This window comes from Podarcis raffonei, chromosome W (assembly GCF_027172205.1).
Source record: "Podarcis raffonei isolate rPodRaf1 chromosome W, rPodRaf1.pri, whole genome shotgun sequence".
Classification (NCBI taxonomy): domain Eukaryota; kingdom Metazoa; phylum Chordata; class Lepidosauria; order Squamata; family Lacertidae; genus Podarcis; species Podarcis raffonei.
Window position 1 is genome coordinate 29,056,681 of NC_070620.1, and position 12,624 is coordinate 29,069,304.

Sequence of the window (12,624 nt, forward strand, 5' to 3'; positions counted from 1 at the left end):
GCTCCGCCCACTAGGCCAGATGGAGTTGGCAGGAAAGGGAGCGGCCCACCCGGCCCTCACTAGAGCAGCAGCAGCAGCAGTGTCCCGGAAGCCTCCCTCAGGCCTCCTAAGCTGTGGCGGTGAGTGCAGGCTCCGCCCCCTAGGCCAGATGGAGTTGGCAGGAAAGGGAGCGCCCCACCCAGCACTCACTAGAGCAGCAGCAGCAGCAGCAGTGTCCCGGAAGCCTCCCTCAGGCCTCTTAAGCTGTGGCGGTGAGTTCAGGCTCCGCCCCCTAGGCCAGATGGAGTTGGCAGGAAAGGGAGCGGCCCACCCAGCACTCACTAGAGCAGCAGCAGCAGCAGCAGTGTCCCGGAAGCCTCCCTCAGGCCTCTTAACCTGTGGCAGTGAGTGCAGGCTCCGCCCCCTAGGCCAGATGGAGTTGGCAGGAAAGGGAGCAGACCACCCAGCACTCACTAGAGCAGCAGAAGCAGCAGTGTCCCGGAAGCCTCCCTCAGGCCTCCTAAGCTGTGGCGGTGAGTGCAGGCTCCGCCCCCTAGGCCAGATGGAGTTGGCAGGAAAAGGAGCGGCCCACCCAGCACTCACTAGAGCAGCAGCAGCAGCAGCAGTGTCTCGGAAGCCTCCCTCAGGCGTCTTAAACTGTGGCGGTGAGTGCAGCCTCCGCCCCCTAGCTCAGATGGAGTTGGCAGGAAAAGGAGCGGCCCACCCAGCACTCACTTGAGGAGCAGCAGCAGCAGTGTCCCCGAAGCCTCCCTCAGGCCTCTTAAGCTGTGGCGGTGAGTGCAGGCTCCGCCCCGAAGGCTAGATGGATTTGGCAGGAAAGGGAGCGGCCCACCCAGCACTCACTAGAACAGCAGCAGTGTCCCGGAAGCCTCCCTCACGCTTATTAAGCTGTGGCGGTGAGTGCAGGCTCTGCCCCGTAGGCCAGATGTTGTTGGCAGGAAAGGAAGCGTCCCACCCAGCACTCACTATAGCAGCAGCAGCAGCAGTGTCCCGGAAGCCTCCCTCAGGCCTCTTAAGCTGTGGCGGTGAGTGCAGGCTCCGCCCCCTAGGCCAAATGGAGTTGGCAGGAAAGGGTGCGGCCCACCCAGCACTCACTAGAGCAGCAGCAGCAGCAGTGTCCCGGAAGCCTCCCTCAGGCCTCTTAAGCTGTGGCGGTGAGTGCAGGATCCGCCCCCTAGGCCAGATGGAGTTGGCAGGAAAGGGAGCGGCCCACCCTTCATGCACTAGAGCAGCAGCAGCAGCAGTAGCAGTGTCTCGTAAGCCTCCCTCAGGCCTCTTAAGCTGTGGCGGTGAGTGAAGACTCCGCCCCGAAGGCCAGATGGATTTGGCAGGAAAAGGAGCGGCCCACCCAGCACTCACTAGAGCAGCAGCAGCAGCAGCAGCAGTGTCCCTGAAGCCTCCCTCAGGCCTCTTAACCTGTGGCAGTAAGTGCAGGCTCCGCCCCCTAGGCCAGATGGAGTTGGCAGGAAAGGGAGCGGCCCACCCAGCACTCACTAGAGCAGCAGCAGCAGCAGCAGTGTCTCGGAAGCCTCCTTCAGGCCTCTTAAGCTGTGGTGGTGAGTGCAGGCTCCGCCGCGCAGGCCAGATGCAGTTGGCAGGAAAGGGAGCAGACCACCCAGCACTCACTAGAGCAGCAGCAGCAGTGTCCCGGAAGCTTCCCTCAGGCCTCTTAAGCTGTGGCGGGGAGTGCAGGCTCCGCCCCCTAGGCCAGATGGAGTTGGCAGGAAAGGGAGCGGCCCACATAGCACTCACTAGAGCAGCAGCAGCAGCAGCAGTGTCCCAGAAACCTCCCTCAGGCCTCTTAAGCTCTGGAGGTGAGTTCAGGCTCCGCCCCCTAGGCCAGATGGAGTTGGCAGGAAAGGGAGCAGCCCACCCAGCACTCACTAGAGCAGCAGCAGCAGTGTCCCGGTAGCCTCCCTCAGGCCTCTTAAGCTGTGGCGGTGAGTGCAGGCTCCGCCCCCTAGGCCAGATGGAGTCGGCAGGAAAGGGAGCAGCCCACCCAGCACTCACTAGAGCAGCAGCAGCAGCAGCAGTGTCCCGGAAGCCTCCCTCAGGCCTCTTAAGCTGTGGCGGTGAGTGCAGGCTCCGCCCCTAGGCCAGATGGAGTTGGCAGGAAAGGGAGCGGCCCACCCAGCACTCACTAGAGCAGCAGCAGCAGCAGTGTCCCAGAAACCTCCCTCAGGCCTCTTAAGCTGTGGCGGTGAGTGCAGGCTCCGACCCCTAGGCCAGATGGAGTTGGCAAGAAAGGGAGCGGCCCACATAGCACTCACTAGAGCAGCAGCAGCAGCAGCAGCAGTGTACCAGAAACCTCCCTCAGGCCTCTTAAGCTCTGGAGGTGAGTTCAGGCTCCGCCCCCTAGGCCAGATGTTGTTGGCAGGAAAGGGAGCGGCCCACCCAGCCCTCACTAGAGCAGCAGCAGCAGCAGCAGTGTACCGGAAGCCTCCCTCAGGCGTCTTAAGCTGTGGCGGTGAGGGCAGTCTCCGCCCCCTAGGCCAGATGAAGTTGGCAGGAAAGGGAGCGGCCCACCCAGCACTCACTAGTGCAGCAGCAGCAGCAGCAGTGTCCCGGAAGCCTCCCTCAGGACTCTTAAGCTGTGGAGGTGAGTGCAGGCTCCGCCCCGCAGGCCAGATGCAGTTGGCAGGAAAGGGAGCGGCCCACCCAGCACTCACTAGAGCAGCAGGAGTGTCCCGGAATCCTCCCTCAGGCCTCTTAAGCTGTGGCGGTGAGTGCAGGCTCCGCCCCCTGGGCCAGATGGAGTTGGCAGGAAAGGGAGCGGGCCACCCATCACTCACTAGAGCAGCAACAGCAGCAATGTCCCGGAAGCCCCCTTCAGGCCTCTTAAGCTGCGGTGGTGAGTGCAGGCTCCGCCCACAAGGCCAGATGGAGTTGGCAGGAAAGGGAGCGGCCCACCCAGCACTCACTAGAGCAGCCGCAGTGTCCCGGAATCCTCCCTCAGGCCTCTTAAGCTGTGGCACTGAGTGCTGGCTCCGCCCCCTAGGCCAGATGCAGTTTGCAGGAAAGGGAGCGCCTCACCCAGCCCTCACTAGAGCAGCAGCAGCAGCAGCCGCAGCAGTAGTGTCCCGGAAGCCTCCCTCAGGCCTCTTAAGCTGTGGAGGTGAGTGCTGGCTCCGCCCCCTAGGCCAGATGGAGTTGGCAGGAAAGGGAGCGCCTCACCCAGCACTCACTAGAGCAGCAGCAGCAGCAGCAGTAGTGTCCCGGAAGCCTCCCTCAGGCCTCTTAAGCTGTGATGGTGAGTGCAGGCTTCGCCCCCTAGGCCAGATGGAGTTGGCAGGAAAGGGAGCGGCCCACACAGCCCTCACTAGAGCAGCAGCAGCAGCAGTGTCCCGGAAGCCTCCCTCAGGCCTCTTAAGCTGTGGCGATGAGTGAAGGCTCCGCTCCCTAGGCCAGCTGGAGTTCGCAGGAAAGGGAGCGGCCCACCCAGCACTCACTAGAGCAGCAGCAGCAGTGTCCCGGAAGCCACCCTCAGGCCTCTTAAGCTGTGGCGGTGAGTGAAGGCTCCGCCCCACAGGCCAGATGCAGTTGGCAGGAAAGGGAGCAGACCACCCAGCACTCACTAGAGCAGCAGCAGCAGCAGCAGTGTCCCGGAAGCCTCCCTCAGGCCTATTAAGCTGTGGCGGTGAGTGCAGGCTCCGCCCCCTAGGCCAGATGAAATTGGCAGGAAATGGAACGGCCCACCCAGCACTCAATAGAGCAGCAGCAGCAGCAGTGTCCCGGAAGCCTCCCTCAGGCCTATTAAGCTGTGGCGGTGAGTGCAGGCTCCGCCCCCTAGGCCAGATGAAGTTGGCAGGAAATGGAACGGCCCACCCAGCACTCACTAGAGCAGCAGCAGCAGTGTCCCGGAAGCCTCCCTCAGGACTCTTAAGCTGTGGAGGTGAGTGCAGGCTCCGCCGCGCAGGCCAGATGCAGTTGGCAGGAAAGGGAGCGGCCCACCCAGCACTCACTAGAGCAGCAGCAGTGTCCCGGAATCCTCCCTCAGGCCTCTTAAGCTGTGGCGGTGAGTGCAGGCTCTGCCCCCTGGGCCAGATGGAGTTGGCAGGAAAGGAAGCGGGCCACCCAGCACTCACCAGAGCAGCAACAGCAGCAGTGTCCCGGAAGCCCCCTTCAGGCCTCTTAAGCTGCGGTGGTGAGTGCAGGCTCCGCCCCCAAGGCCAGATGGAGTTGGCAGGAAAGGGAGCGGCCCACCCAGCACTCACTAGAGCAGCCGCAGTGTCCCGGAATCCTCCCTCAGGCCTCTTAAGCTGAGGCGGTAAGTGCAGGCTCCGCCCCCTAGGCCAGATGGAGTTGGCAGAAAAGGGAGCGGCCCACCCAGCACTCACTAGAGCAGCAACAGCAGAAGTGTCCCGGAAGCCTCCCTCAGGCCTCTTAAGCTGTGGCGGTGAGTGCAGGCTCCGCTCCCTGGGCCACATGGAGTTGGCAGGAAACGGAGCGGCCCACCCAGCACTCACTAGAGCAGCAGGAACAGCAGCAGTGTCCCGGAAGGCTCCCTCAGGCCTCTTAAGCTGTGGCGGTGAGTGCAGGCTCCGCCCCCTGGGCCAGATGTAGTTGGCAGGAAAGGGAGCGGCCCACCCAGCACTCACTAGAGCAGCCGCAGTGTCCCGGAATCCTCCCTCAGGCCTCTTAAGCTGTGGCAGTGAGTGCTGGCTCCGCCCCCTAGGCCAGATGCAGTTTGCAGGAAAGGGAGCGCCTCACCCAGCCCTCACTAGAGCAGCAGCAGCAGCAGCAGCAGCAGTGTCCCGGAAGCCTCCCTCAGGCCTCTTAAGCTGTGACGGTGAGTGCAGGCTTCGCCCCCTAGGCCAGATGGAGTTGGCAGAAAAGGGAGCGGCCCACCCAGCACACACTAGAGCAGCAGCAGCAACAGCAGTGTCCCGGAAGCCTCCCTCAGGCCTCTTAAGCTGTGGCGGTGAGTGAAGGCTCCGCCCCGCAGGCCAGATGCAGTTGGAAGGAAAGGGAGCAGACCACCCAGCACTCACTAGAGCAGCAGCAGCAGCAGCAGTGTCCCGGAAGCCTCCCTCAGGCCTATTAAGCTGTGGCGGTGAGTGCAGGCTCCGCCCCCTAGGCCAGATGAAGTTGGCAGGAAATGGAACGGCCCACCCAGCACTCACTAGAGCAGCAGCAGCAGCAGTGTCCCGGAAGCCTCCCTCAGGCCTATTAAGCTGTGACGGTGAGTGCAGGCTCCGCCCCCTAGGCCAGATGAAGTTGGCAGGAAATGGAACGGCCCACCCAGCACTCACTAGAGCAGCAGCAGCAGTGTCCCGGAAGCCTCCCTCAGGCCTATTAAGCTTTGGCGGTGAGTGCAGGCTCCGCCCTCTAGGCCAGATGAAGTTGGCAGGAAAGGGAGCGGCCCACCCAGGACTCACTAGAGCAGCAGTAGCAGCAGTGTCCCGGAAGCCTCCCTCAGGACTCTTAAGCTGTGGAGGTGAGTGCAGGCTCCGCCCCGTAGGCCAGATGCAGTTGGCAGGAAAGGGAGCGGCCCACCCAGCACTCACTAGAGCAGCAGCAGTGTCCCGGAATCCTCCCTCAGGCCTCTTAAGCTGTGGCGGTGAGTGCAGGCTCTGCCCCCTGGGCCAGATGGAGTTGGCAGGAAAGGGAGCGGGCCACCCAGCACTCACTAGAGCAGCAACAGCAGCAGTGTCCCAGAAGCATCCCTCAGGCCTCTTAAGCTGTGGCGGTGAGTGCAGGCTCCGCCCCCTAGGCCAGATGGAGTCGGCAGGAAAGGGAGCAGCCCACCCAGCACTCACTAGAGCAGCAGCAGTGTCCCGGAATCCTCCCTCAGGCCTCTTAAGCTGTGGCGGTGAGTGCAGGCTCCGCCCCCTAGGCCAGATGGAGTTGGCAGGAAAGGGAGCGGCCCACCCAGCACTCACTAGAGCAGCAACAGCAGCAGTGTTCCGGAAGCCTCCCTCAGGCCTCTTAAGCTGTGGCGGTGAGTGCAGGCTCCGCCCCCTAGGCCACATGGAGTTGGCAGGAAAGGGAGCGGCCCACCCAGCACTCACTAGAGCAGCCGCAGTGTCCCGGAATCCTCCCTCAGGCCTCTTAAGCTGAGGCGGTAAGTGCAGGCTCCGCCCCCTAGGCCAGATGGAGTTGGCAGAAAAGGGAGCGGCCCACCCAGCACTCACTAGAGCAGCAACAGCAGCAGTGTCCCGGAAGCCTCCCTCAGGCCTCTTAAGCTGTGGAGGTGAGTGCAGGCTACGCCCCCTAGCCCAGATGGAGTTGGCAGGAAAGGGAGCGGCCCACCCAGCACTCACTAGAGCAGCAGCAGCAGCAGCAGTGTCCCGGAAGCCTCCCTCAGGCCTCTTAAGCTGTGGCGGTGAGTGCAGGCTCCGCCCCCTAGGCCAGATGGAGTTGGCAGGAAAGGGAGCGGCCCACCCAGCATTTACTGGAGGAGCAGCAGCAGCAGCAGTGTCCCGCAAGCCTCCCTCAGGCCTCTTAAGCTGTGGCGGTGAGTGCGGGCTCTGCCCCCTGGGCCAGATGGAGTTGGCAGGAAAGGGAGCAGCCCACACAGCACTCACTAGAGCAGCAGCAGCAGCAGTGTCCCGGAAGCCTCCCTCAGGCCTCTTAAGCTGTGGCGGTGAGTGCAGGCTCCGCCCCCTGGGCCAGATGAAGTTGGCAGGAGAGGGAGCGGCCCACCCAGCACTCACTTGAGCAGCAGCAGCAGCAGTGTCCCGGAAAGCTCCCTCAGGCCTTTTAAGCTGTGGTGGTGAGTTCGGGCTCTGCCCCCTAGGCCAGATGGAGTTGGCAGGAAAGGGCGCGGCCCACCCGGCATTCACTAGAGCATCAGCAGCAGCAGCAGTGTCCCGGAAGCCTCCCTCAGGCCTCTTAAGCTGTGGCGGTGAGTGCAGTCTCCGCCCCCTGGGCCAGATGGAGTTGGCAGGAAAGGGAGCGGCCCAGCCAGCACTCACTAGAGCAGCAACAGCAGCAGTGTCCCGGAAGCCTCCCTCAGGCCTCTTAAGCTGTGGCGGTGAGTGCAGGCTCCGCCCCCTAGGCCAGATGTAGTTGGCAGGAAAGGGAGCGGCCCACCCAGCACTCACTAGAGCAGTCGCAGCAGCAGTGTCCCGGAAGCCTCCCTCAGGCCTCTTAAGCTGTGGCGGTGAGTGCAGGCTCCGCCCCCTGGGCCAGATGGAGTTGGCAGGAAAGGGAGCGGCCCACCCAGCACTCACTAGAGCAGCAACAGCAGCAGTGTCCCGGAAGCCTCCCTCAGGCCTCTTAAGCTGTGGCGGTGAGTGCAGGCTCCGCCCCCAAGGCCAGATGGAGTTGGTAGGAAAGGGAGCGGCCAACCCAGCACTCACTAGAGCAACAGCAGCAGCAGCAGCAGCAGTGTCCCAGAAGCATCCCTCAGGCCTCTTAAGCTGTGGCGGTGAGTGCAGGCTCCGCCCCCTAGGCCAGATGGAGTCGGCAGGAAAGGGAGCAGCCCACCCAGCACTCACTAGAGCAGCAGCAGTGTCCCGGAATCCTCCCTCAGGCCTCTTAAGCTGTGGCGGTGAGTGCAGGCTCCGCCCCCTAGGCCAGATGGAGTTGGCAGGAAAGGGAGCGGCCCACCCAGCACTCACTAGAGCAGCAACAGCAGCAGTGTCCCGGAAGCCTCCCTCAGGACTCTTAAGCTGTGGCGGTGAGTGCAGGCTCCGCCTCCTAGGCCAGATGTAGTTGGCAGGAAAGGGAGCGGCCCACCCAGCTCTCACTAGAGCAGCAGCAGCAGCAGTGTCCCGGAATCCTCCCTCAGGCCTATTAAGCTGTGGCAGTGAGTGCAGGCTCTGCCCCCTAGGCCAGATGGAGTTGGAAGGAAAGGGAGCGGCCCACACAGCACTCACTAGAGCAGAAGCAGCAGCAGTGTCCCGGAAGCCTCCCTCAGGCCTATTAAGCTGTGGCGGTGAGTGCAGGCTCCGCCCCCTAGGCCAGATGTAGTTTCCAGAAAAGGGAGCGGCCCACCCAGCACTCACTAGAGCAGCAGCAGCAGTGTCCCGGAAGCCTCCCTCAGGCCTCTTAAGCTGTGGCGGTGAGTGCAGGCTCCGCCCCCTAGGCCAGATGGAGTTGGCAGGAAAGGGAGTGGCCCACCCAGCACTCACTAGAGCAGCAACAGCAGCAGTGTCCCGGAAGCCTCCCTCAGGCCTCTTAAGCTGTGGCGGTGAGTGCAGGCTACGCCCCCTAGCCCAGATGGAGTTGGCAGGAAAGGGAGCGGCCCACCCAGCACTCACTAGAGCAGCAGCAGCAGCAGCAGTGTCCCGGAAGCCTCCCTCAGGCCTCTTAAGCTGTGGCGGTGAGTGCAGGCTCCGCCCCCTAGGCCAGATGGAGTTGGCAGGAAAGGGAGCGGCCCACCCAGCACTCACTAGAGCAGCAGCAGCAGCAGCAGTGTCTCGGAAGCCTCCCTCAGGCCTCTTAAGCTGTGGCGGTGAGTGCGGGCTCTGCCCCCTGGGCCAGATGGAGTTGGCAGGAAAGGGAGCAGCCCACACAGCACTCACTAGAGCAGCAGCAGCAGCAGTGTCCCGGAAGCCTCCCTCAGGCCTCTTAAGCTGTGGCGGTGAGTGCAGGCTCCGCCCCCTGGGCCAGATGAAGTTGGCAGTAGAGGGAGCGGCCCACCCAGCACTCACTTGAGCAGCAGCAGCAGCAGTGTCCCGGAAGGCTCCCTCAGGCCTTTTAAGCTGTGGTGGTGAGTTCGGGCTCTGCCCCCTAGGCCAGATGGAGTTGGCAGGAAAGGGCGCGGCCCACCCGGCATTCACTAGAGCAGCAGCAGCAGCAGCAGTGTCCCGGAAGCCTCCCTCAGGCCTCTTAAGCTGTGGCGGTGAGTGCAGGCTCCGCCCCCTGGGCCAGATGGAGTTGGCAGGAAAGGGAGCGGCCCACCCAGCACTCACTAGAGCAGCAACAGCAGCAGTGTCCCGGAAGCCTCCCTCAGGCCTCTTAAGCTGTGGCGGTGAGTGCAGGCTCCGCCCCCTAGGCCAGATGTAGTTGGCAGGAAAGGGAGCGGCCCACCCAGCACTCACTAGAGCAGCCGCAGCAGCAGTGTCCCGGAAGCCTCCCTCAGGCCTCTTAAGCTGTGGAGGTGAGTGCAGGCTCCGCCCCCTGGGCCAGATGGAGTTGGCAGGAAAGGGAGCTGCCCACCCAGCACTCACTAGAGCAGCAACAGCAGCAGTGTCCCGGAAGCCTCCCTCAGGTCTCTTAAGCTGTGGCGGTGAGTGCAGGCTCCGCCCCCAAGGCCAGATGGAGTTGGTAGGAAAGGGAGCGGCCAACCCAGCACTCACTAGAGCAACAACAGCAGCAGCAGCAGCAGTGTCCCAGAAGCATCCCTCAGGCCTCTTAAGCTGTGGCGGTGAGTGCAGGCTCCGCCCCCTAGGCCAGATGGAGTCGGCAGGAAAGGGAGCAGCCCACCCAGCACTCACTAGAGCAGCAGCAGTGTCCCGGAATCCTCCCTCTGGACTCTTAAGCTGTGGCGGTGAGTGCAGGCTCCGCCCCCTAAGCCAGATGGAGTTGGCAGGAAAGGGAGCGGCCCACCCAGCACTCACTAGAGCAGCAACAGCAGCAGTGTCCCGGAAGCCTCCCTCAGGCCTCTTAAGCTGTGGCGGTGAGTGCAGGCTCCGCCTCCTAGGCCAGATGTAGTTGGCAGGAAAGGGAGCGGCCCACCCAGCTCTCACTAGAGCAGCAGCAGTGTCCCGGAATCCTCCCTCAGGCCTATTAAGCTGTGGCAGTGAGTGCAGGCTCTGCCCCCTAGGCCAGATGGAGTTGGAAGGAAAGGGAGCGGCCCACACAGCACTCACTAGAGCAGAAGCAGCAGCAGTGTCCCGGAAGCCTCCCTCAGGCCTATTAAGCTGTGGCGGTGAGTGCAGGCTCCGCCCCCTAGGCCAGATGTAGTTGGCAGAAAAGGGAGCGGCCCACCCAGCACTCACTAGAGCAGCAGCAGCAGTGTCCCGGAAGCCTCCCTCAGGCCTCTTAAGCTGTGGTGGTGAGTGCAGGCTCTGCCCCCTAGGCCAGATGGAGTTGGAAGGAAAGGGAGCGGCCCACACAGCACTCACTAGAGCAGAAGCAGCAGCAGTGTCCCGGAAGCCTCCCTCAGGCCTCTTAAGCTGTGGCGGTGAGTGCAGGCTCCGCCCCCTAGGCCAGATGTAGTTGGCAGAAAAGGGAGCGGCCCACACAGCACTCACTAGAGCAGCAGCAGCAGTGTCCCGGAAGCCTCCTTCAGGCCTCTTAAGCTGTGGCGGTGAGTGCAGGCTCCGCCCCCTGGGCCAGATGGAGTTGGCAGGAAAGGGAGCGGCCCACCCAGCCCTCACTAGAGCAGCAACAGCAGCAGTGTCCCGGAAGCCTCCCTCAGGCCTCTTAAGCTGTGGCGGTGAGTACAGGCTCCGCCCCCTAGGCCAGATGGAGTTGGCAGGAAAGGGAGCGGCCCACCCAGCATTTACTCGAGCAGCAGCAGCAGCAGTGTCCCGGAAGCCTCCCTCAGGCCTCTTAAGCTGTGGCGATGAGTGCAGGCTCTGCTCCCTAGGCCAGATGTAGTTGGCAGGAAAGGGAGCGGCCCACCCAGCACTCACTAGAGCAGCAGCAGTGTCCCGGAATCCTCCCTCAGTCCTCTTAAGCTGTGGCGGTGAGTGCAGGCTTCGCCTCCTAGGCCAGATGGAGTTGGCAGGAAAGGGAGCGGCCCACCCAGCACTCACTAGAGCAGCAGCAGCAGTGTCCCGGAAGCCTCCCTCAGGCCTCTTAAGCTGTGGCGGTGAGTGCAGGCTCCGCCCCCTGGGCCAGATGAAGTTGGCAGGAGAGGGAGCGGCCCACCGAGCACTCACTAGAGCAGCAACAGCAGGAGTGTCCCGGAAGCCTCCCTCAGGCCTCTTAAGCTGTGGCAGTGAGTGCAGGCTCCGCCCCCTAGGCCAGATGTAGCTGGCAGGAAAGGGAGCGGCCCACCCAGCACTCACTAGAGCAGCAGCAGTGTCCCGGAATCCTCCCTCAGGCCTCTTAAGCTGTGGCGGTGAGTGCAGGCTCCGCCCCCTAGGCCAGATGTAGTTGGCAGGAAAGTGAGCGGCCCACCCAGCACTCACTAGAGCAGCAGCAGTGTCCCGGAAGCCTCCCTCAGGCCTCTTAAGCTGTGGAGGTGAGTGCAGGCTCCGCCCCCTGTGCCAGATGGAGTTGGCAGGAAAGGGAGCGGGCCACCAAGCACTCACTAGAGCAGCAGCAGCAGCAGCAGCAGTGTCCCGGAAGCCTCCCTCAGGCCTCTTAAGCTGTGGCGGTGAGTGCAGGCTCTGCTCCCTAGGCCAGATGTAGTTGGCAGGAAAGGGAGCGGCCCACCCAGCACTCACTAGAGCAGCAGCAGCAGCAGTGTCCTGGAAGCCTCCCTCAGGCCTCTTAAGCTGTGGCGGTGAGTGCAGGCTCCGCCCCCTAGGCCAGATGGAGTTGGCAGGAAAGGGAGCGGCCCACACAGCACTCACTAGAGCAGCAGCAGTGTCCCGAAAGCCTCCCTTAGGCCTCTTAAGCTGTGGCGGTGAGTGCAGGCTCCGCCCCCTAGGCCAGATGTAGTTGGCAGGAAAGGGAGCGGCCCACCCAGCACTCACTAGAGCAGCAGCAGTGTCCCGGAATCCTCCCTCAGGCCTCTTAAGCTGTGGCGGTGAGTGCAGGCTCCGCCTCCTAGGCCAGATGGAGTTGGCAGGAAAGGGAGCGGCCCACCCAGCACTCACTAGAGCAGCAGCAGCAGTGTCCCGGAAGCCTCCCTTAGGCCTCTTAAGCTGTGGCGGTGAGTGCAGGCTCCGCCCCCTGGGCCAGATGAAGTTGGCAGGAGAGGGAGCGGCCCACCGAGCACTCACTAGAACAGCAACAGCAGGAGTGTCCCGGAAGCCTCCCTCAGGCCTCTTAAGCTGTGGCAGTGAGTGCAGGCTCCGCCCCCTAGGCGAGATGTAGCTGGCAGGAAAGGGAGCGGCCCACCCAGCACTCACTAGAGCAGCAGCAGTGTCCCGGAATCCTCCCTCAGGCCTCTTAAGCTGTGGCGGTGAGTGCAGGCTCCGCCCCCTAGGCCAGATGTAGTTGGCAGGAAAGTGAGCGGCCCACCCAGCACTCACTAGAGCAGCAGCAGTGTCCCGGAAGCCTCCCTCAGGCCTCTTAAGCTGTGGAGGTGAGTGCAGGCTCCGCCCCCTGTGCCAGATGGAGTTGGCAGGAAAGGGAGCGGGCCACCAAGCACTCACTAGAGCAGCAGCAGCAGCAGCAGTGTCCCGGAAGCCTCCCTCAGGCCTCTTAAGCTGTGGCGGTGAGTGCAGGCTCTGCTCCCTAGGCCAGATGTAGTTGGCAGGAAAGGGAGCGGCCCACCCAGCACTCACTAGAGCAGCAGCAGCAGCAGTGTCCTGGAAGCCTCCCTCAGGCCTCTTAAGCTGTGGCGGTGAGTGCAGGCTCCGCCCCCTAGGCCAGATGGAGTTGGCAGGAAAGGGAGCGGCCCACACAGCACTCACTAGAGCAGCAGCAGTGTCCCGAAAGCCTCCCTTAGGCCTCTTAAGCTGTGGCGGTGAGTGCAGGCTCCGCCCCCTAGGCCAGATGTAGTTGGCAGGAAAGGGAGCGGCCCACCCAGCACTCACTAGAGCAGCAGCAGTGTCCCGGAATCCTCCCTCAGGCCTCTTAAGCTGTGGCGGTGAGTGCAGGCTCCGCCCCCTA